The sequence below is a fragment of the Ailuropoda melanoleuca genome, chromosome 1, assembly GCF_002007445.2.
Source record: "Ailuropoda melanoleuca isolate Jingjing chromosome 1, ASM200744v2, whole genome shotgun sequence".
NCBI lineage: Eukaryota > Metazoa > Chordata > Mammalia > Carnivora > Ursidae > Ailuropoda > Ailuropoda melanoleuca.
The window spans coordinates 25,472,213-25,494,867 of NC_048218.1; the positions used below are offsets into that span (position 1 = coordinate 25,472,213).

General features: G+C 36.0%; 1 long non-coding RNA gene across 2 annotated transcripts in view; it reads right to left on the bottom strand.

Moving 5' to 3' along the window:
* Nucleotides 1–22,655, bottom strand: part of LOC117801555 — a 472,624-nt gene that overhangs the window by 158,190 nt on the left and 291,779 nt on the right. The window contains exon 5 of one of the 2 annotated variants that reach the window (XR_004624197.1): nucleotides 18,912–18,972. This is a non-coding gene — a long non-coding RNA (uncharacterized LOC117801555). Of the gene's footprint in view, nucleotides 1–16,500; nucleotides 18,973–22,655 lie in introns of those variants that run through there. The other variant, XR_004624196.1, reaches the window with a different exon arrangement.

The window sequence follows — 22,655 nt, forward strand, 5'->3', positions numbered from 1 at the left end:
TCCATTATGCTCCATAAGTGCAAGAGACACCAACGTGGGCCTGGAGATAATGATGCCAGGAGATGACAATCGAAGTTTTAGGCCACCATCTTCAGGGCAGTCTTCTAAAAATAAGTGGCCATTTAAATGCTACCATATCTTGTTTTGCAAATCTATCCTCACACAGCAAATAATCGTTTTTGGTGCAAAAGTTAGTCATAAAATTCTCCATTAGTGGTTGGTAATGGACCATAATATTACATGTTTGTAAAAAGTGCATTTGGAAAATGAAATGCTGGAAGTAATGGCCATATAAGGAATATTAATATTTATATGAGATAACTTCATGGGAAGAGATTTCCTTTTTACTGTCAACTGCCCACACAGAATATTTTCCATTTTCTCGAGGAGGAAGAGCTTTGAAATTCTATCATTTGTCAAGCTGTATTAGTCCTCTGCTTTGTTGTGTCCTAGCTGCTTTAATAGAAAAATGGGAGTGATTATAATTGTTAGCTTTACGATGGATGTGATAAAATAAATCAGAAATGAGTCTTGGAATGTTCAATATATTACAGGCAAACAATATTAACCTATGTCTCAATCAAACTGAATGCGTATAGCAGATTTTCACCCTTCATTATGAACACACAAACCCTAAAGGGATGAATTTCAGGCAAGTCTCAAGAGAGGATCTGGCACATGTTAACTGCCCTTTCAACTTCAACATAAGGTTATTTACTTTCCCAATGTGGTGCCAGTCATGCGAGAGATGTGAGCCATTTCCACCAGGGTCAAAAACGACAAAGATGCTTTTGCTGAAGATAAAATGAACTGAAATCACCTAATTACACACAAAGAAATTCATTCCAAACCTTTTCGTTCTTGTTTTAAAAGCAATTTGCTATTTACATAAAGAAAAATACGATCATACTTTCAATGATCAACTCAGATTGGACGAAGGTTGCTTTTAGGTTTCACAAAGTCATGAATAATAATGATGACTTGGAGTAGCATTGACGGAGCACTCCCTCAGAGCCAAGCCCTATTCTGCTCTCTGTTCCTTCCTTCGCCCTTTCCCACAACCTTGCGGTTGGCATCGCTTTACAACATGAAGCATCTGAGAGGCACAGAGAAGTTAAAGAACCTGTTTAAGGCCATACATCTCATGAGTGTCTCCAATGCTGACAAACTGATACTGGAGCACGCTCTGTCTCTGTTTGTTGATCCCCCTCTCCCTGAGCAGGGAAATGAAAGACTCATTGAAGGTTATTGCTCAGTTCAAGTGCTAATTACCAAATGCTGCCTTGCATTCCTAAACCACAATCTGAAGCAGCCAGCTGTGCGTTTTCAGGAACTGAAGGGGCCTTTAGCAGGAGGACTCAATGGGTGGATAGCCCAAGGCTGTTCTTGGAACTTCGCTAGAACTTACACGGAAGAATACTGGGTCTCTCCTACTGGTGTGGAATAGGTATAGAATACGGTCTTAAGGCAGACCCGACCCAGCAGTGAGAAGCAAAATCATGCAATGTAAACTCTAAGATGGGAGAAAGGAAATCTTAATTCAGACCAAACCTTAGTTTCCTCATCTATAAAATAATGGACCTTCATAACTTCCCTGCTTCCCCTTAGGTTACTATAGACTAAGTAGAAACAAGGTTAACAAGCGTGAAAGTTGGATGCAGACAGCCAAGATCAACACAAAATAGGCATTATTATGAAGTCATAGTTGAAATAATCAGTTGTTAGACAAAAGAAAGGACCACTGGGTTTGACGTCAAGGGGAGAAGATGCACCATGTCCGGGAACTTAACCAGGAAAAAACAGTACTGTTTCCGCTTCAATTCTCCCTGGGCCTGCCTCTCACAGGGTGCATCATCATAATTCCAAAGCAAGTCAGGTGACTGCACTGTAGGAAGCACAAGAGCTCCTGACTCTTACAAGGATCATCTTTATATAGACCGCACTCCAGGACGATTAAAAACTTTTAAGAGAGATTTTCAGTAAGTGAATCTGTAGAATAAGATGAAGTTTGAGAGAGTAAAATAGTAGAGCCCAAAAGCACTAACCTAGGATTCAGAACTTTGGCCAGAAGTAGATCCACGACTTTCAGTTATTCCAGAAGTATCCACACTGTAGGTCTACCCTGAGCCAATCATTGTGGATAAGAACTAAACTGATCAAACAGACATCCTCTTCAAGTTGGAAATCCATATGCTACTAAGGAGGCACATATTGTAAAGATAAGTTATTAAGGAGTTTGACTTCAGTTTTCTTAGTTTTTAAATGAGGATATTTAGCCCCCTTCACTCTTATTACCTGTGACTAATTGTTTTAAAAAGTGACAAACTAAACAGAAAATGATACAATGCCAAGGAAGATATAAGAGAATAGAAATGCCAGAGCATGCAACTTAAACATTATTAGTTACATATTAATGTGAATAAAGGGAATAAGCAGATCTTGAAGAATAAATACAATTTTGCCACAAATATAAGTAACTTAAATGCTTTTAGACAGAAGGAACAAAACAAGCAAGGACTTCTAAGTTCATTTTTACCAGATCACAATAGCTTCCATGTATTACCTTCTATGTGACAAGCAATTTATAACATAATTTGAATTATGCTGTCTCTTTTAATCCTACAGGAGCTCTATGTTGTATTACTACCCTAGCTTTAGATAAAGCTAGTGAGAGTTAAAGAGATAGGCCCCACAACTACAAAACAATATGGCTACATATGTTCTCTGCTAATGTATTTACTGCCTTCCATTTTACAAGTGTTCTTGAGCGACTTTGGGGCATGGAGCCCCAGCAGTGGCATATGGGTATGACCTGGAAAGAGATGGGGCCAGGACATGGCAGGGTAGCCTGATAAGGTGTATGCTGGTTCACTGGAAAGAAATTGTAAAGTTCTTCAATGGCCGGTAGAGGAATTTAAACTTTATTTAGTATATTCAAGGTAATAAATGTTTTACAAAATATGCACTGGTCTTTGAGTAGGGACTTAGAGAGAAGGGAAGGTGCTTTGGGAGTTAAAAGAAAGCCAGAGGCTTCAATGAGGGTCAATGTGAAATATTGTGAAACTGAGTAAAAATGGAACTCAGATATGTGGAACAATTTTTAAAAGAATCCAATTACCTTAAAATATCCCCTAGTTTACTTTAAAATATCCACAGAAACCATATAATACTTTATTAGTTTCAAAGGTGTCATTAAATAGCCAGAAAATAATAACATTGGACTCTACTATTTACTCATGTATTTATTAATTTGAAGAAATTTTTTTTAAAGACTTTATTTATTTATTCAACAGAGATACAGACAGCCAGCGAGAGAGGGAACACAAGCAGGGGGAGTGGGAGAGGAAGAAGCAGGCTCATAGCGGAGGAGCCTGATGTGGGGCTCGATCCCAGAACGCCGGGATCACGCCCTGAGCCGAAGGCAGATGCTTAACCGCTGTGCCACCCAGGCACCCCTGAAGAAACTTATTGAGTTACCACTATGTGCTAAGTAATGAATCAAACTCTAAAATAGAAAAATTATAGAATCCTATAAGCACAGAACATTATTGTATGGCTAAGAACTATGTCTAGGACTAGAAAGATTAAAGAAATTTGTTAGGGTCAAAAAACAGGTGAGGCAGAGAGCTGGGAATGATGCAGTTCTTAGCAACCAAAGCCCGGTCTCTTAATATTACATTTTATTAATAAATTCTAATAAACTGTCTCTCAGTTTGGCAAAAACAGGGAGAGGAAACAAACATTTTCTGAAAACCCACAAAAAGCAGTTCAGCTAGGTACTTTAAGTTCTCATTTACTTTTCACAAAAACATCATTCTGTGCCCATATGATCCCATAAGACAGAGGGAAAATCTTAAGTCTCTGAAAAGAGTGATTTAACGAAGGTATCAGGGTTCCAGCCTTGACTTGTAAGTGACTATGTGACTTTGAAAACAATCTCCTGATCTTTATGTGCTCACGTTCTTCTGTATAAAATAAAGGAAATGGGGCCAGCTGACAGGACAAATTGCCTCATTAAATGAAAAGATTCATTGTGTGTGAACACGTGGACAAGCATATGCGTGCCTGGTGTGACTTGATGGGTGACACTGAACGTCTCCAGGTCTGTGATTCTCTGCCCAAAGCTGCAAGAATGGGAAGGAACTTGGCGCTGATGAGTGTGGGGAGAAGACCCAGCTGGAAAGCTTGGCTCCCGCAGGGGTTTGAACAAAACTGGGAAGTGTGGGAGCCACTGAGCTGGGGGCGGTCAGGAGGGTCCGGAAGGAACAGGTCCGGCTGTGAGAAACGGTGATGTGACACGGGTGAACACAATGAGGGAGTCAGTGTCACTGATTGCCAGGTGCCATGTAACATTTTTGCCGAGTCTAAGGCAAACACAGACCCAGTGTCGGCTTGGTGTATGAGATTTATCTTGTGATAGCAACTGTGCTAGAAAAGCTGACCAAGACTCTAAAGGAACGGACACAACAGATCATGTGCAAAGAAGGGGTGATTTACATTAACTCAGTGAAATCACTAGAACCAGGGTATTCATCTTTTGGGAAATTTCCCTCTAGAACTCTCAAAAAACCCTCAAAATTCTGTCATTATTAATGCAGAGACCACTTAGAACATCAGAGAATGCATGAGGAAACGCGTCTTTGATATTATAGCACATTGTTTAGTCCCCTGAATTGTATGCTGATGTTATCGCCTGGCTTCTGCTTATTAACCACCGTTTGCTAAACTGCTTCGTTTAATCATGTGAGGTCATAATAGCCTCACACTTATCTTACTTGGCCCTAACATTTAGAGGAAAAAAATTTATTTCCAACTTTCTATTATTTTAATGTAAGTTACTCTATTAATTTTGTATGCTTTTCCCTGGTATTTCGTATCATAAATCTTACTCTGGTTTCTTTATTAGCTTGTACTAGTCCCTTATTTAATGAGAGTGCAGTGTATATGAACGAATGGGATAAGACACTTTATTATGGGAAATGCTACCTCAATGGAATTGCAAAATAAAAATAGAACATTTTCTTAGATAAACAATGAAAGCAACATGTACTATCAGACATAGTGATACTAAAAAAATTATTCATTGTGTTCTTAAAATTCAAATTTAATTGAGCATCCCATATTTTTATTGCTCAGTCTGGCAGTTCTGTATCTCTAAAACCCATGCTTTATAATGAAACTATCTAAGCAAAGAAGGTCTACCTTCCCTACACCCAACAACCACCCACCAAATCCCAGATCTACTCTGAAGGCCACAGCACTTTCAAAGCCATCAGTAAAATAATCAGCATTTGAAAAGGGGCAAGTTCACTATCTCAGCTCCTGAAATCACTGACACAAAAGGAATAATAGGTGCTTAGGGCCAAGCAGGTAAAGATGCTGCTTCCTGGAGGGTATTTAGGCCCTTATCCCGGACCCAGGAATGGGGTGCGGCCTCTCCGGCCTTTCCTTAGATTGGCAGGACAGGATCAGAGCCCTGGTTAATGCGTTTGAGGCCCTAGATGCATGATACCATGGAACTTTCGATGCCTATGTTGCTTCCTTTCTGGAAGTTATCTTGCCGTGAGAAACTCTCCAATACCCTGACAAAGAACTGTATCTAGCCTGCAGAAAAGAGGGACAGAGAATCAAGTTCAAAACCTCACCAACTTTTGAGCCCAGTTCAGGTACCTCCTATCTAGAAAATGGTCTTTGAGAACCATCTTCTCAGGTTGCCGGCTTCCTGAATAAAGCAACCTCTCCTTTCCCACCCAAAAATTAAAAAATAAAAAATAAACTCTTCCTATTACCCAAAATGAAAATAAGTTGCAATCAAATTACTGAATGTGCTTGCACTAGCTAGTGTGGCAGACTGAATTTAGTTTCTACAGATTAAAAAATAAAAATAATTTAATCATGAAACAGAGACCCACCCAGTTTTCTGTGAGAAACATTTAATGTCATCAATCTTATCCCACAGGCATGGTGCATATGCACTGGCTCAGACTGAAATGATTGGCTTTATAAGAAAGGAATGTGTTAGGAAGAAATTACAGGACTGACCTAGCTTCCAATGGCAACACCTGACCAAGATGATGACCAAGATAGGCCAACAATGAGTATTTTAATTACACTGTAGCTAATACCTTCCAGTTTCATAAGAGCTAAAGTCTATTTTTCTCTAGCCACTCTCATCGATTTAATTAATTCAATAATTCATTCATTTATCTAGTAAATATAATGTTCTTACTTTTGGCACTTGGCTAGATATTAAAAAGTGATTTATGTGTACTAATGGAAACAGACATTATGCAGAGAATTAAGCAATAAAAATATAAGCAGGATCTACTTACACAAAACAGAGAAGAGAAAAGAGGAGGAGAGAACGACAGAGAGTCACAGCAAGAGAGACAGAGGTACTAAAGAGAAATGCAACAAGAAGGGATTGTTACCCCTATTTTACAGATGGGAAAACCAATAAGGCTCTTAAGAATTTTATCATTTGGGGCGCCTGGGTGGCACAGCGGTTAAGCGTCTGCCTTCGGCTCAGGGCGTGATCCTGGCGTTATGGGATGGAGCCCCACATCAGGCTCTTCCGCTATGAGCCTGCTTCTTCCTCTCCCACTCCCCCTGCTTCTGTTCCCTCTCTCGCTGGCTGTCTCTATCTCTGTTGAATAAATAAATAAAATCTTTAAAAAAAAAAAAGAATTTTATCATTTGTATATCCACAGTAGTGAGAAATTGCATATGTTTACAAAGTATGAATGATATAAGCAGGAAAAGAATTAACTTCAGATGTATGTAAGGGACTATAATGTCAGAAGGAAGAGGTGAGACTTCTTGTCTACCATGACCTGACAAGGAGAATATTTGAAACGTGATATATTCGAAAGAAGTGCAGGCAGCAAAGCCACTATGATCAGGAATCCAGGGAGTGGTCTCAGAGAAAATAACCACCTCCCAGTGTTTCCTGTGGCTGGCTCTGCCCATGTAAATTCCACAGCTCTGGACATGTGGGACCTTTAATAAGTAAACAGTACACTGTACCATTTCATATGGCAATGACGGTTATAATAATTATATTCTTTCAACTCCTATTATCTGCTAGGTACCATGCCTGCTAAATGCCATATACATGTAATCTTTTCGCCTTTGCAAAAATCTTGCAGTACTGGTATCGTAATTTTTACCTTACAGATGGAGATCACAGAGCCCAGATGAAAAGGTCAGCTTTTGTAGTAGTGGTTGACTCAAGACTTGTTATAAATTCCCGTGTATCTGACTCCAGGGCTGGAGTTCAATTCCCTTATTACTGGGGAGGAAGGAATCGTCCATGACTGTGTTGCAAGTTCAATGTGCAATGAAAGACCAAGCTATTTTGGAGCAGGGGTGACCTTTCTGAAGCCTCTGAAATCTTACCACATAATGGATGCCTATTGGAATGGGTGCCTATGCAGATGGAAAATCTGAATAACACTGAGAACTTTTTCAAACTACACCCACCTCCTACCCCACATTCCCTCCCCCCTGCAGGTCCTTGAGTGATAAGTTTGAGAACCACTGTTCTAAGAGGTCTTAAAACTCAGAGTAAGGTAGGGAATACTAAGCAAGTGTCAAGCTAATATTTTTAGAGGAGGGGGAAAGAAAAACAAGGTCTTCTCCGAGTTCCTAGATTATGTAAGGAATGATGTTAGATCCTTTCCAAATACTAATCAGCTAATCTCGAGTAGTCTGTATGGTTTATTGTACTCCCATTTTTGAAATACTGACTTTAAAAACAGAAGTAATCTTTTACGTAATAGAGAGATGCCGTTCAGCGTTTCTCTTAATCATTAAATAAACATTTTACCACACGGAGCTGATAAATTCCCATTAGAAGTGAATATATTTGCTGTTTTTATGGCCACCTTATGCTATTCGATGTTTTAAAAAATCAAACAGAAAAGAACCCATTGAACTTTAGTCATGTGGATTTCCATGCTGAAAGAAACACTGGTCCAGGAAATCTCTGGAAGAAACAGAAAGGCTGGCCAGTTCAACAAGTGTAGCTGTAGTTTTCATTCTAGACAGTTGTGGAGTAAATCTTACTTTCAAACTTCTACTGTGGGTACCTACCTACGGCTTTCAGATTGATGAGCCTTTGTCATAGAAGGCATTAGAACAAAGTAGTTGAAATCAACTCCTTTGGTTAAGACACATTTCAGTCCTAGGATTTACTATTTATGTGGTTGCAGAAAATAACAGAAACCCTTGACAAGTTTTCTCACTTTTAGAAGAGGACTAATACTATTACAGTAGAGTCCGTCCTACTTGACGTGTTTGGACCAGTGATTGATGCATTAAACAAAAATACCGGTCAGAAAGGGAAACACATTAAAACATATTAAAACATAAATACCTTAATTTTTAAAAGTTCAATTTTCTAATTTTCCCCATATTTTCATGCCCTTTTATTGAGTATGGGACTGGTGACAGTCTTTTCGTGTTTCAGAAATTGTACCATAATGCACCACTTTAATGGACCTGGTCATTCATAAGCAAGAACATTTGCAAATGCACTGATATAATAAACTGAGAGATGGTTTAATCTATATTTTTATGATTTTTCCAATAATTTACAGCTGAATGTTCACATTTAATATGACAGTGATTTTAGCTATCCAATTTTATTGAATCCCTCCAAGAAATTTTGCTAATCTCTTTCTTTTTTTAACTATGTTCCAAGGTTTAGCCAATTAATTATACATATAATCTTAATTAAAATGCTTATAAATTATATGTTGTGCAATGTTTAATTAAAATTTTACATATTTAATTACAAATATGATTTGAAATATATATGTGGTTGGATGGATAGAAACACGGGTTTACAATGTTTGTAAGAAAAGGCCTCAATTCTATGAGTTTACTATTTAATTAATTTCTGGCATCAAAAAGCGTTAAACAGTAACCCAACAAAGTTATTGTTAACTTTTTCAGGAAATCATGGACTGCTATGGTAAGCTGAGAAGAGCTGGGACTCTTTCCTTAGAAAAATAAGCACAACCACATACCTTTAAAGTGTTATACATTTTTTCAAAGGGCTCAGAGACTCAACAAGTTCATCCTATGTCTCCTGTGGATCCATGATCCTAAATTAAGAGCACATTTTTGTTTTTGCTTTGCCTCTGCAACAAGTGATGTTGCTTACTTTCCAATTAGGTTTGTGTTGATCGAATGCTTCAGAAAGAGTTGCAAACCTCTATAGTTTCTAATGGCTTGGCTTTCCTTCTTCTGTATAAATTTTTAAACCCCATCAAATTAAATCTATAATCTATACTGCTGGGGCAAAATAAACAAACAAATAAAAAACAATAAAACAAAGCAAAAATGAATCCCAAATCAATCTGAGTTTCCCAAGCTATTCTTCCCTTAAATCTTAATTCAGCTACAGAGGAAGTACTCTTAACCCTTTACCACTTCATAGATTATCTGACGTTTTCCACAGATGCTCCAGCAGGCCAAATGCAAGTGTGCTACTTTCCAGAACTTCACTGTCTGATACATTAGCTACTAGCCACATGTAGCTATTTAAATTTTAATTAACTAAAATTAACTAACCTTAAAATTCTTTAGTCACACTAGCCACATTTCATATGCTCAACAGCTGCATGTGGCTAGTGGTTACCATTTTGGACTTTGTAGAGAACACTTCCATCACCTCAGGAAGTTCTAGAACATGCAAATATTTCTGCTTCCATCAAGTGATTTGTCTGCTTGCAAGAAGTCTGTTATGTTTGTTCTCAAATCAGTTTAAGCCAGTTAGGTTAATATGAAATGGTATAATTTAGTTAAATATTATATAAAGCAACTTACATATGAGTGTAAAAAGAATGAGAGGTGTTCTAAACCTGAACATTTTGGAAAGACTTTCTAAAATTCAGTCACTTTAAAAATGCTAGAGAGTTGGACATAAGACAACTTTAAAAGATTAGAAATAATCATAAAGAAAGTAGTATTCTGCTCTCAGATTTCTTTGTAATAGATTTGCACTTAAAGACATTTGTGAAACAACTGAAATTAGAAATCAAGATGATGCATTTTGAGATTAATTTAAAAAAAAAGAAAAGAAAAGAAAAAAAGAGATGACTAAGTCCTGATCACCAATCCAAGCTCAAAAATAGTTCTTGGCTTACATAAAAATACTGGAAAATATATAATCAAGTTTTTAAATTTAAGCAAAATGTGTATTGTATGTATGTGTTAATTTTTAAAATCCATTTCTTTAAAAATAGTTGTGTTATCAACTGCTGATCCCAATTGTATTAAATAGGAAGGTTTCTACTACATATAGCAACCTTGCAAACACGAGTCTTCTTCATTACTCTAAACTCAGTGTTTTCATAATTGGTTGTGTCATTTCTATTTGCCACATTTAAGTTCATTGTATTAAATTATATTGAAAAATGTATGGACAGGAACCTGATCTAATTCCAGATGTATGCATAACTGCTCTTTTAATTATCACACAATAAAATATAATTAACAACAATACCAGTTACTTTATTCTTGAGCTCTACTCAGTTGCCCAAGTCTAAGACATTATATAGAGATGAGAACCCTTGAACTTTAATTGTATTCACTCTATTTAACCTTTTTTCTCTGACTTCAAAATGGTATCTATTCATCTATTTATAGCATCAATTACTTGAGAAATAAGAAGTATAAGGATTTGATTGTTTTGCACATTGAGATTCAGATACAAGTGGAAACCTAAAACTACATAGTTCTACTGGACTACTACAGTCGCTACTACATTTTTTTTTGTTGTTGTTAAGATTTTATTGAGGGAGAGAGGGAACGTACAAGCAGGGGGAGGGGTAGATCCCGATGCAGGAGCTGGATCCCATGACCCTGAGATCATGACCTGAGCCAAAATCAAGAGCTGGATGCTTAACCAACTAAGCCACCCAGGCGCCCCACTACTACATTTCTTTCGTTAAAATAGCATCAAACTAATATTGCAATTGGTAGTTGTTGCTTTATCAGTAAATATTTTTCATTAGTCAACTAAATTCAAGGAAATATTTAGACTGTTATGGATTATATGTGTCTAACTAAAATAACTTCATCAGCATAGAAGTGTGTAAGAATCTATCTTTTTTTATACACCTTAGAATTACTTAAAAGTATCATAGATATTCCCAATTATCTAGGTCAAGTGCAAGAAAAGATGCTGTTAGGTTCATTAAAAGAGCAGATTTTTTGCAATTTTGCTTTGCTATGTGATGCCTTCATATCAAAGATGGAAAACTGGCTGCCCTTGGGATCCAAATTTAGATTGACTGAAGTCATTTTGAAATATATTGAAAGTGAGTATGTCTTCTTTGGTCTACCGCAGTCCCTAGTACTTCCTCCTGTCTCCAGTCTGGGCTCACTATACTGCCGAGACCCTGATGCTATTTAAGTTCATGATCCCTGGTAACACTATTTTACATAATGAGACCTTGCATATCTTATGGGGGATATAGGCAATTGACCTCTGAAGGTGGACTTAGTTATGGCTACTATTTCATATTAACTTTTATTCTTCCAAGCACCCTAATGCTAACAGGTTTACCAATTCACAGTTCTTCCCTTTTTTACTTGAGAGACACAATTAACTGCTAGGCCATAGTCCTCTGCCCTGGAGAAGAGTTCTGGAAGGAGGGGAAATGCCATAGTGAAACTAGAAGGTAGATAATTTTTTCTCTATGCCTAGAAAAATAAGAGTGCACTTCTACGTGAAAAGAAAAAAAACAAATAAAATGAATACAGAGTTCATTTTAAATGATATTAATTATGTATCTATCATATTTGAGTCTGCAGATAAATTACTGTGTTATTTGTAGTCTTTCAAAAATAAAACTTTATCTTATTTCAATCAATTAATTAAAATTTGTTTTATGATGCTACCTAAAAATCTACTGATAGCAAGCATAAAACATATCCTCTTGCATAGATCATTGACCTGGATAGAAATCTAGGCTGTATCCATTACTGGTAGATTGGCTCTGACAAAATCATTAAATATTCTGGCCCTCAGTTTGGTCATCTGGAAAATGTGCTATTGATCTCTAAGGTTATTATCATGTATAAATCTAGATTCTATTTTTAATTTCAATCAGGCACTATTTAAGTTCCTATTAAGTAAAAGTACACATGAATTACACAACTTACAAAATAACTTCACTATGTACTACCTGAACATAAAAAAAGTAAAGGGAAACACAAGGCTGAATATGATTGGGGCCAAGTAAGTGTTCCAGCAGTTTAGAGTGAAGAGAAACAGAACAGGGATTTAAGAGGGAGCAGATAGAGGAGAGAAACAAGGGTAGTTTATTTAACTCACACATACCACATACAGGAGAGAGAAGTTAAACACGAATGCACGTGCGACATGATGCCAACTTGAAAATCAAGAACTACCATCAAGCAGACTTGCCCAAAGTTAAAAGTGATATTCCTAATGTCTCTTAAATTCTAAACTTAAAAAGCTTGAAGTCCACCTAAATATAGAATTGCTCCACTATATCATGTAATGTTTTTGTTTCATTTTAAAAAATTTTTGTTCATTCACCAAAGATTTCATTCTATATGCAGAGCCCTAGGGGAAGGAGTTGAGAGTTTTGAAAAGCCAGATATTTCTGCACACAAGGGGGTTGGGCTTATTAATACAGAGTGGCGAGTTTCATAAATCACCTTCAGATGGTATATCACAGGCTCAATTAGATCTACAGACAGTGTTAAGAAAAGACAAAAAAACTCCTCCTTAGCCCATAATGATAGATTCCGAAGTGTCTAGAAATATCTCAGATAACACAGGACTTTACTGCCCAAACATAGTTTATTCTAAGGTGTGCATATGTTCTCACCATTGTTCATAAATGATCTGAAGTTCAACTCAAGTTTAAAAAACGGTTATACACTGCAGGAAGTACAAAGGTAAGTCACGGTCTCCTTGGGAACTTGTACTTACTACTCATAGAAGTTAGAGAAAACTCTGTGGCAATAAAAGTTGCAAAGACTATGAGGATTCAAAATTGAGAAGGTCCTTAGAGAAAGCGTATAGGCTTTGGGGATGAAGAAGTGATATACACGAATCTGACGAACATGCCATTAATAGGTAGCAGGTTTGTTTGGAAGTAGTAGTGGATGGTGGCAATTAGGAAGCAAGTAAGAGATCAATGTTTTTTTGGTGTGTCAGAACCTTCACCTAATGGTCTTTCATAGGCATTCCCTATAGGTCTTTTAGGGAGCCGCCATGAGTATAGTCAAGATCAGTGACCTCAAGAATTATCCCTATATTTTGTGGAAGAGAAGCTAGGTATGGGTATGAAATAATGTTCAGGGTGGCAGAATCCTGTATCACATCATTTGGGGAATCTTGGGGAATCACCTATGCTTGTGAGTCAGCATTTGATAACAGGGAACAAGAGAAACAAAATGATTATTTACAGAAAGTGACTCATTTATTGTAATAGCATAGTCCATGTACTGCTGGATTTTTTCCAAGAAGGCTCAGTCCAACTGCCAAATACCTTATCTGATTCCCTCCTAGTTCACTGAACTAATATGAATAAGAACCAATAGGAGAATATTAACATGAACCAGTATTATGAACTAAATTAGCCTTCTCTAGTATGGTCCAATCAATTGCTTTGCAGTTGTTTTTCCTTTCCCTTTCTTTCTTCCTCCCTGCTTCTGTGCTTCTAACTTCTTCTTGCTTCATTCCACAAAGCATTTAAAGGAAATCAGCTACTATGAACATAAAGATATGTATGCAAGTCTCAAAATATCAAGAGAGATATTGGTAAAGTATAATTCACTGATATTCAATTGTTTCTTGAATTTTCATACTTCTTTTGTTACAAAATGTGGAAACCTTGCTATATAGTAAAATTTTGACCACTTAAATTATTACAGGAATTATTCAATCTGCATAGTTTTCCCTCATTGAATGCTAGCTCACTAAATGTATATTATTTCCCCCATGGCGTATTAGACGTAATTTAACTATTTCTAGATATTGACACCAGCAGTGGTCCCAAATTGTGGTTTCTTTAAGATAATCCTATCAATTTGTGTATTTGTCATCTGCCATTTTTTTTTCATAAAAATGTAGTAAGTTAAAAAAAACCCATAGCTGGGAGAACAAATTTATAATAATTACTAGTGAAAGAACATTCCATGTAGTATTCTCACCCTACAGAGGAGTTTTTATTTTCTGCATTGATGCTAATTGTATCCTCTGCCTTTCAGAATTATTATGACTTCACATGACTAACGTTTTTGATCACAGCTACATCTTTGTAATTTTTCAGCTATTCTTCTATAATACCAGCTCCCCTTAGATAGGGTAAATAAGAGACCACAATTCTATGCATTTGTCATATTATTTTCATAAGTTTATCCTTAAACCGCATATCACAGTTGATTTCTGTGGTATACTTCACTCTATTGCACACACGGAAACAGGCATTTCTTGACAATAGTATTCTATTTGGCCATCAATGACACTGACTTGGTCTCCAAATTTGTACACAAGAGTATTTGAACACACACACACATACACACACACACACACACACACACGTCAGAGAAGAAAGGGACTATAGATTCTCAAAGACTAAACTATTTACAAAGATATAATTGTTTACCACTCAGTTGTTTTGTTTCTTCCACCTTTGTGTAGAACGGCAACCATTACACACAACATTGTTTCTGTTTGCTAGGAGTACTTTCCTTCTCAGCTCTTCATTTTCTCTGCCTCTTACTCTCTTGTCTATGTCTCTCACCTCTCGTTCATTATCCCTTGATTAGTCCTTGGAACTCCCTTTCTTAGAGACTACTAGTCTTTAACTTCTGCTTATGAATCAGATAATTTTGCTTGAAATCATTGGTATTCAGCTTTCTAAGGCTCCTGTGTTCTTCCCATTGGTGATTCAAAAGTTCATTCTTCACCACTGGTGGTAAATTCTAGATTCTGAGATAGTCTGGATGTCAGAGTGTTCCATAGGAAGCTCATCACCACACTGTCAGGATCTTATGGTTCTTAACATATATATGTATCTAAAATCTTTTCTAATGTATTCAATGTTCCATACTTAGGGTTTAAAGTTCCAATATCTGTAACTATTTAATTCTGTGACTGTAAGATGATCTATATAAACTAGCCTCTTTATATAAACTACACCATTCGATGCCACTAAGACTGATGGCAAGTTCCTGTTCTCCAAAGAGACCATTTGCTTTGTACAGACAGACTATTTTAAGTGCCTTCCCTTCAAACAAAAATGTGATCCAATCCTCAATTATACTTCATATATTTATCATTAATTTCTTGACATGTTTCTGGTTTAGTTGTTTCTGGTTTATTCAACACATGTGGCTGTACAAAAATAAAGGGTAGAAGACAAGGGAAGTATACAAAATAGCAAAAGCTGGTTTATAAAAATGATGTTGAAAGAAAAACCATTCACTAGAAATCAAAGGGTTTAAAAATTCAAAAGAAATACACATAATCTAAATTTAGGGTTATAAACTATAATGAACTTATGAGTAAAAATGAATTTGCTTTATTCTTTTTATTCTAGAGAAAAAGCAATCCTAAGTTTTAAATTGTATGTCTAGGATGAATGGGCACACTCAACACAGTAAAAAAACAAGTATATTACTGATGCAGAGCAGTGTGGGAATTAAATTTAGGCAAATTTTAGGACCAACAAACAATACTCAAATTTGTGACTACTGTTGTAATTCATTCAAATATTCAATAGAAACTCATCACAGGGTGAGATCTTAAACTCCATTCATTCATCCAATAAATATTTAGATCTTATGTGTAAAGCACTGTAGGGGATACAATGAAAGATAAGGCATGGACTTTGCCCTCAAGGGGCTTACAGTCTAGTATATACTGGAAAAAAAAATAAACAAGCACATAGATAACCATAACATAAGGGAGAAAGTGATGTGTCATAAGAAAGACTCAGATAATGTGCTATTAAAACACTGACACTAGAAGACTTTTGTTTTTTGACTTTAGTGTCTGAGTAGCCAATAAAAATAGAGAAAAAGACCAATGACCAGTTTGCAAAATTAAGAGCCAAATTTTGTGAATCCGTGACTGAAAAGTTGAAATATCAATGCAGTTTAAGTCACTACTCACCAGTTCTTAAAAATGTTTGCTCATAGAGTAACAACCTATTAAAAATACCAGCTTGCCAATGTTTATAAGTAGATGCAAATGGAATAATCTAGTACTTAGGGATGAAAGGATCATTGTAATGTAAGAAAGGCTCAAATTGATTATCCAAAATACTCATGACACATTACCTTCTTGCACAGAAATTGGCTCAATAAGATAAAAGTGGTGAAGAATTCCTCGATGGCTCAAGTGTGCTCCAAGGAAAGCTAGAAGGTTGTACAGTTAACTCCCAGGGTGTAACTCTAAACCATACAACCTACTACCTCAACCCGGATGCACACAGCTTCCAATGTTGCTTCAAACTCCTTATCATATCTTCAGTCAGCTCTTCCAAATATGGCGGCCATACACCTAAGGGCTTGGCAAGGATGTAGATATAATATTCTAACATTTCACCAATAGACTTAATATGTGTCTACTAGGACTATCCTAACCTCTTGGGTTTCCAGCACAGGTCATACAAAATGTCCTCTGACATCTCCCCTGGCATATAGTTCTACTAGCAATTAGTAATATTAAAAGCCAATAGCATTCAACTTTATTTTTCAAGAGAAATCAGCTCAATAGTAATACATAAATCCAGTTACAGCCTTTAATTTTCTTATTGAAGTTGATGAGGTGTACTAACCACTGTCATGTGAACTTGAGTTTCCAAACAGGATCTATTCAGATCTTGTTTCAAACCTTGTTACAAAAAAAAATTCAAGTCTCTTACATAATTTACTGTACTTGGATTCCAACTTGAATGGCTATGCTATAAACCCTTCCTAGGGGTCGACAATTGAAGCTTGCCTCTAAAGACCGATGAGGGTTAATGTATACATGAAAAACAAAGGAAAATATAAATACTTCAAAAGTAATCAACTGAAGTTTAACAGGAGTTTGACTGAAATATTATTTAACAGCATTTGTCTATAGCCTTTTGTTAGATTACCACACTGACACAGACCCATAGAAGCGAGCTTGCGCAGTCCATTTCACCACAAGATCGGATCTACGGGTTTATGCCAATGGGCAACATCTCACTTGGGCTCCCTATTAATGCAGGATTTGTTGTAAATATCTGATGAAATTAGATGAAAATATTAATATTGATCCTTACTATAAATATGTTTAATGTTAATGTTCTTAGTATACATAGTCCCAGTTAAAGGCCTTCATAAATATTCTACACTAAATACAGGTTTATATACATGAGAATTTAAAGAATAGTGTACGGAAATATTTTTCACAGATTACTTTTGTTTTAATAGTGAATATTTTGGATTTGGACTATTCTAATTAATAATGAGTTTTAAAAGGAAAAAGAAAGGATCCATACATGCATGTATGAATTATGTAATTGTGAAGCATGAATGTAGTATTACCAGCCTATAATTAAGACCAAATTAACTATTAAGCTAATTGTGTAAGAGTCAGACTGTGCTTGTTTTAACTCTTTTATAAAACCTCCGTTAGTGGTTTCAAGGAATGGGGAACATTATAACTTTCTCATAAAACAAGTCAGATCTTGTTGACTAGGCAGAGAACACAGGAAGTCACTAAAAAGTCTTAAATGTATACATATACGTCTGTAGTTGGAATAATACTGAAATTAACAATATTTGGATAATTATCAGAAAACTAAAATTAATGACATATTAACAGCATTATTACTATTAGCAGTGTTACCACTACTACAACTTATACTCCAGACCTACTGCATAAAAGAGGATATAGCTTGCCTCTTAAACACAATATATTTAAATTTATTTTTTTAAAAAAGATAGTCTTAAAACATGATATATTGCTACTTACAACTCACCCGGTCAACAGGTTGGGCAAAATTAAATTGTTATAAAAAAAAAATTTAAACCACCAGGCAATAAGCAAGCACACAAAGAATAAACATAAAGCCAGCCACATATACGTTTTTTAAGATTTTAAGCTCAACAACAACAAAACTGCAAGTTGTACAATCAGCAATCGTTTCACTCATATCCACAATATTTAGCATTTCTAAATTATATCTTTACTGTGAAAAGTAGTAATACTACATAAAAATTAGTGTTTTTGCATGTTTTGAAATAAAATAAGATGTGTTTTATAGACTTTATAGAGATAATTTGGTCTATGTAATTTTTTTGCCATTATTTATTTTCTAATTATTCCCATACTTGTTAAAAACTATAGTAAAAAATTAACAGTCATAACTGCATTCAATTATACTAAAAATATCTTAACATATATTCCTAAACTTTAATGTGAAATAAAAAGCAGCATTTGTTTTGGGTTTTATCATAACTATAAGAATGTATATTTTGGTTTCATTCTCTCTTATTAGGTCATTTTTTCGAAAAAGCACAACTTTATTCCCTCCCTTCAGATTTCACTTCCTTTATATGGTGTGACAAATGAAAAAAACACATATTTTCTTTTTCTAAATTACTTTCTATTCAACCATTACATGAATGGATATATAGATATATGAATGGATATATAGATACATAATTCCAAGGGATTCGAACTGCACATTGATCATAAACTCAGACAAAAATTTGTCACAAAGGTCGGTAATAGTATAAATTCTCAAGCCATCAATGAAAATTCCAACAGCTAGATCCATATAGAATATGAAACGAATTCTTATAACTAAACACAGTCAACATTGTTTTTTGCTTTAAAAATATTAAATGTTAATTGCTCTTTTGCTTTTTGTTTTTACCTGAGATGATTTTCTCCTATGATCACTTTCTTCACTTCTCATATCCATTTTAAGTTTTTCCCTAGAACAACCACAAAAGGAGAAATATCAGACAACTGCTGTCTAGGAGGATCATCTGGCTGGATGGTGGGAATGACGGTAGATGATCGAGAAGAAAACACAATATCAAAATGGGCAAAACCTTTTAAAGTATTTTTTTTAAAGGCTTGGAAGACTCCTAGAGCCCCACCCAAGGCTACTCATATGACATATAATGTGGTTTCATAGTTTGCATTTACGCGTTCATTTTGGTTGGTGTTGTTTTCACAGTAACAGTTTTGAAAGTGAAAGGAGGCATAGCTGTTAAAGAAGCGACTAGGTTTTGCACAATGAACTAGTGAAAGCTGAAAAGAGATTTGGATTTGGCATGGAGCTTAATAAGATAATTAAGAGTGTAGAGATTAATGGCTCCTAAAAATAACATTTAAAATAATGTTTTTCAACTAAAGGATCTTGAAACATGAAAACAGGTTTATAAATGTTAATTAAGCCTGTGAAAGTTGATGTTCCATTAGCTGAGGCAGCATAAAGGAACAAGAGCTATTTTTTAAATAATTAGTGAACAATAACGGATAAACTTAATAAAACGTTTTATTTGAATGTTATCAGTATATAGGGTAATTGTAATTTCCCATAATTCTTCGTAGAATAACAAAAAAGGAGATAGAACTCATCAGTTCTATGATATTTTCTCTTTGTTCACATATTCTCAATTTGATAAAATATGATTTTAAAAGCACAACAGTTTGCTCAAAGTTTATTCTTTTCATGGAGAATATTATAGCATCAATTCTTAACCTGCAAATTATAGTCTTCATTTATATACGCTGTATTTTTAAGAAGCACTCTCTTTTTAACAATTTTTAAGCATGTTTAGAAAGAGTTTTAATCAAAATTAAAATAGGTGGAATACATCTGCTTATCCCTTCCCATTGAACCAGACAAAACTGGGTTTTGTTATAAAATGCTTAAATTGCTTAGCAATTTACTCCTACAAATAGACAAAATAATTAGAATGCAATGCCTTTATCTGCTGAGCCAATCATTGCTTTAAACTTAAAACAAGTTTGTATGTACTTTCTCCACTAAAACACTTAATGGATATTTCCAACACTCTCTGTAACTGCCCTAAGACAAATGCTTCTTTTAAAATATATTTTAAAAGAGAGTATTATTGTGGAACAAGCTTCTTTTCTACTTAGCAACTGAGAACATGATCTTTTCATCCTTACTTCGGTTATACTGAAATCCTGGTAAATAATTTAAATACAACTTCCCCCAAACTAATTTTATCTCTCAGCAGTTTAATGTATCTTCTAATATGACCCTTTTTTAGAAGTTCAAAAAGTTTCTTCTTTCACATTTCAAATTATGAGTCACAACAAATAAAAGATTTAGTTTCTTTAAACAACTAGGACTAAACGCTCACTTCTCTTAGATAGCAAAAACTAATACCGTACACGAAAAGCACAGATAACATATTAATGTCTTTCCAAACTTCAATGTATAACCAAAATAAAAACATGTACCGTCTTTTCCATAGACATTTTTCTATTTTTACTTAAGTTTCTATTCTAATCAGGATTAGAACAAGAGAGCAAAAGGAAAAAGTTAATAAGAGGAAAGTGGGTGATGAGCTAAACAAGAGTACATTGAAAGTTCAAGGATCCCCTTTTATCTAAGAGTAGGCTTAAAAAGAAACAACAAAAAAAGTTATACCTGATATGAAAGGTGCGATTTCACCAAGTGCAATATATTGCTAATTATGCCATATTTTTGAAATAATAAAAATAAGGAAGGCTCATTTGGTTATGTTGCCTTACAAAGCTGCTTTACAAAGCCCGATGTCTCTGTAGGTATATAAGCCAATGTTTGCATTTTTTTGGTTTGTTTTGGTTTGGATTTTTGTTTGTTTGTTTTTGTTTTTGTTTTTAAGCAGGAGCGTCTCATTTTTTTTCAGCACTGTTGCATGGAGTAGGACAAACTCAGATATTTTTTTTTTCTTCAGGGCTCCTGTTATTTCTTGGAGAAAAGGACCAGGGTGCTTGTCTTCTTTTTCTTCCTTCTCGGTATTCCAGGCACAAAGCACTGCGCAGAAGCTGCACCAATCCTTGCTGTCCCTGGCAGCAGAATGGTAGAAGGTGGGAGAGACCAGGAATCCTTCCAGGCTGAGCTGACTTTAGAAATGAGGATTGCACACGTTTGTCTCCTGAACCAAAAGGGTGAGAAGGCAGGGTGCCAGTTTGCTACACGGCTGCAATGATCTCATGCTCACTGCTGCGGCCGTCCTGTTTGCCCTGTTCAAATGCCTGTTCATTATAAACCAAAAAAAAAAAAAAAAAAGTACTTGGATTCTTCAGCAAGCAAAAAGGGTATTAACGTTTAAAAAAATCAGCAGTAAAAAAAGCCAAAAAACAAAAAGCACATACAATTTTAGGATTCACTTGTTATGCCTCAATATTCTGTTTATATTTTTCTTTTTTTTTTTTTTCCTATTTAGAGATAAGCAGCAGAATTTATCAGGCGTGAAAGGGACAGCCTCCTGGTGGCCTGCCAAAAACCCAGAATAAAGGCGAAGTTGTGCTTCAAAGCTCAGTCGCTTGCTGAGTCTGGCTAAAGTCAAGTATTAAGATCCACCATTTTCTGAGCCATGCTAGAAAAGAAGAAAAAAGTCAGGACGGTTGCTGCTTTCCAAGTCTCCGTTGGCACCATCACAAAATCTCAGTCGTAAGGTCACATGATTCTCTGCCAAATGTAGAGTGCATTCCCATCAACCATTCTGCTGATACTGCGAAGGCAGCTATTGTCTCGTTTAGACCCAAAGTTCAGCCCACTCTTCATTGAATTAGCTGAAAAACGCATCACCTTTGGGGGCTGGGAGTCATGGAAACGTCTACCTGGCAAGCTGCCCACTTTTTCTGCCCATCAACCAGAGATGGAATTGTGCTGCCTAATGCAATGATGACTTGGAATGTGAAGACTCGTCCAAAGTGAATCTGATTCTTGCAACGCCTGTTTCAGTTTGCACAGAAAACTCTGGCTTCTTTTATTTAAGGTGGGGGTGGAGGGGGGGATCTTTCCTACTAACTGTAGCAAATAAAGGTCTGAACATGCCTACTCTGCAACTTGATTTCACAACACACCCAAATGGTTCGCAAATGAAAAGACCGAAGCCCTGCAAGTTTTCGGAGTTAAACGCATCCATTCCTCTGCCTCTTTTTCCTAACTAGTAAATGCAACAAGCTCAGGGCATTTGCTGTAGTCTCTCCCATGAAGGTTTAAAATCTGTGAGATTCTTCTCGCTTTCTATTACTTTCTGATTTTATCTGGCACTGATTTCGTACTCCATGGCCACGAAATCCACCCGCAACAGTAGGGATGCATTATTGCCACAATCCCCTTCAAAGTGGTCCCCTGAGACAGGCAGTTGTCTCCTCGACCACACAAAATCTTGCAACTGGGTTCTGTGGTAATCCTCACCAGTACCTAGCACAGCTGCTGTGCAAGTTTGCTGAGAATGACTCATGTAAGAAGTGCTCTTTCTGTTCCTTCGCTAGCTACAGTTTGCCTGTTTGGCATGAAAGATGCCTTGGAAAGATGTAGGGCATGTTATCAACACCTCTTAGGCAATAAAATGAAACGGGCCCCCCTCCCCAGTGAATTTCCATTCTAGCAGGCGACGAAAGTGTCCATGGATGAACATTT